Raw genomic sequence first — 3,055 nt, 5'->3', positions numbered from 1 at the left:
AGCCGATACCAGCTGAGAGGCCAGATAGCCCGAACGTGAGGTAAGGAGTGGTATGAGCGGGTTTAGTTGCTCGCCAGCATTAGAAGGTTTATTGCGTTAGCGTGGCTCGTGTATTTTCAATCGCCGCTGTTGTGAAACTTTTTGTCCCTATTATGGTTTCTCACAATGTTTGCATTGCCGTTTTATATGTTACTGCCTCCTTTACTTTAGATGTAGTCAGGGGGCCACTATAGTATAGAAACTCCTTATTAATATTTTTAGGAGGTAGGGTGAGCTATTGTATGCTTGTATAGGGCATTCCAATTTAGCCGATGTGATGCCTAATCCATATTCGGGATTTCCGCTAGTTGGATAACCCCTCTTTTTACTATTATGAAGCTGGTATAGCAAACATTGTCCTTGTGGCATTAAATGATTAGAGAAATACGGCGCAAAGGTTTTTTTGCTTATAAACCTAAGCAGTGCATATTGATGAGTAAAGCAGCACCAAATGAATTGTCTTACATAATTTAAGGAGATCTATGTAAGTCTGGAATATAAGGGAAATTGTTTATTCGTTTATTTGTTTTTCCAGGATTTTTATGAAATTGCCCTCTGAATGATATTATGCTTGAAACACTGGAAAAGAAGAACGTGTTTACCTGAGGCCCTATATTTTAGAAACTGAAGGTAATTATTATGATAGTACTCATAAGTGTGTTTAGAAGTGCTTAAGTGGTCATCTCACTAAAAAGCATTTTCTCTAAAATTGATTGCAGATATATTCGCACTTTCTAATGGGCTCTTATCCAGAGAAGCTCTTCATATATGGTAGGCAGACAAACTCTGAGCCCGTATTCTTAGCTTTGTGTCTTTGTATGTCTCTAATATTTAATAAGAGTTCTCGCTCCCATAGATTTTGAAGTCAGTCTCTAAATACGGCTCCAAGGAGTGACATTTGTCCCCTGTTCGAAACTTTGCAAGGTTCTTACCTGCATTTTTATCCGATGGTGCACTGTATCTCGGATACAGGTAAAAGAGATAATGTAAACGGGTTATGATGGAGTATGAATGAGTGGATGTACGAATCACCAGAATATAAACACTGTTTACCGTTTTAGTAAAACCCTTCTCTCTTTATGGGGGGAGATACTAATGAGGGTTAAGGGCTATGTGTGTTATTGTGATTGAGATATTAGAAGAATGCAATATTATTATTGTGTATAATGTGATGAGTATGCCTTAATGGCTAATTGTTTGTCTTTATTGATTTTTTAGATATTGTTTTTATAAAGAGTTAATTTGGAGAAATTGATTCATGTCCTGAGGAAGGTGGTTTCTAATCAGTTATATCCACCGAAACGCGTCGACGCAACACTAAGAAGCCAGACTGTAGATTGTCAAGACATTTGTCATTCAAATAAATCAAGTATCTGGAATCACTGCTTCAAGGAGAACAAATGATCTGGATCTAATGTCTGTGCTTTCTAGATTGACAAGAAAACAATTTTCTTGTTTGGTTCTCCCCGATTCATGATATATACATTTGGTCTGGAAGTGTTTTTTAACCTTTTATTTTTTTTTATTACTTGATCATAGCTTTTATTTATTATTTTTTGTTTAACAATAGGAATTCACATTACCAATGATGACTGTATGATTAATTGATCCTGTTTTAATGAGAATAAATATTTTCTAATTTGTAATACTTGGCCTACGGATGGTTTTGGTGTCTTAGTCTGGTGATTGAATGCTTTGGTGTAAGTTGTCGCTTGTTGTCCATCAGTGCCTCAAGGGGGATTTTTTCTTTTTGACTTTGTCCATTTGATGCCCTATCCCCCTTTTGGAAAATAAGGGCTTTTCTCATTTTATTGTTGGCATACTAGTACATCCGTTCGGGTGGAGAGTCTCCTGGTTGGAGTTTTGTTGGGTAAGAGCGGTCTACCCATGGATTACTTCAAGACCTTTGGCTTTAGTGATGATCAATTCAACAAAATTATTAATGCCAAAAATGGCAACAAAATTACAGTAATTACTGGAAGAGGAGAGAATTGGGGCAAACTGGTGAATTTAAAAAAGAAGTTAATTCGCACAGAAGCCCATGCGGACTTTTTAATAGAATATGTCAAGTCTGGCACAATCCCTATTGGACTACAGGTTCGTAACGAACCAGGTCTGTTTATTGAGAACAAGAGATATTTAGAGGTGTGGACCCAGATCTCTAACAGATGCAGTAGGGACTGGATGCTCCTCATAATCGAGACAGCGCATGAATTGATTGTTATAGAAAAGGAAGCCATAGAAAAATTAGAGATAGAATTAAGAGACTGTACAGTTGTCGATGATGCTAAAAGAAAACTTGAGGAGATTAATAGAGATATTGAGGGTTATAGAGACTATCTCATTAATAAGAAGACTAATAAGCTTAAAATAGATATAGAAAGATTTAGTGCGGAAACAACATATCCTTATCTTAATGAGAAATATTATCAACTAAAAAATGATCAAAGCTGGGCTAGACCCGACAATAGACCAATATATAGGAGAGGGGGAAGGCAGCAGGTTACCTTTTCCGATACATTGGGTTCCAGCAGTGAAGAAGAAATCAATCCAAGGGAGGATAATAGCAATAGAGGGAACCCTAATGAATCAGGTCCTTTTTTAGATCAGAGACCAAGACGAGGGCACAGATACAATACGAGTCAAGGGAGAGGACAACAGACTCGGGGGCCTCCTCCTCCTTTACAGCAAGAGTATCTGAGAACGAGAAACCAAAGGTACTGGCGCCAGATGGAGCACCAGTAATCAATTTATCTAACAGAATTTTGACGGGTATTGACATTGGGGTTTTAAGTAAAGGTTTGAGTTTTATTCCCTCAACTGGAATCATTAAATTTCAACTTGAAAAGGATTTGCGTTCCTTCTTCAGAAAAATAAGATTGAAACGTTTTTTGATGGTCGTCCTAATAGAGAGAATAAGAACAACATATCTGGATTAAAACCTAAGTCTAACTTTACCCCGACATTGGCTATGGTAGGTAGGAATCATGAGATTTTTGAGAGGGCTGTTGAAAGT

The 3,055-nt window shown here is 37.3% G+C and overlaps 1 long non-coding RNA gene across 1 annotated transcript; it reads left to right on the top strand.

Annotated features, from left to right (window-relative positions):
- Positions 1–992, top strand: LOC146861566 (uncharacterized). Its single transcript, XR_014979277.1, has 4 exons — positions 1–40; positions 575–669; positions 759–810; positions 896–992. It is a non-coding gene; the product is annotated as an uncharacterized LOC146861566 (long non-coding RNA).
- Positions 993–3,055: the final 2,063 nt, after the last annotated feature.

This window comes from Triturus cristatus, chromosome 3_1 (assembly GCF_964204655.1).
Source record: "Triturus cristatus chromosome 3_1, aTriCri1.1, whole genome shotgun sequence".
Classification (NCBI taxonomy): domain Eukaryota; kingdom Metazoa; phylum Chordata; class Amphibia; order Caudata; family Salamandridae; genus Triturus; species Triturus cristatus.
This window is presented reverse-complemented; position numbering and strand designations above follow the sequence as displayed.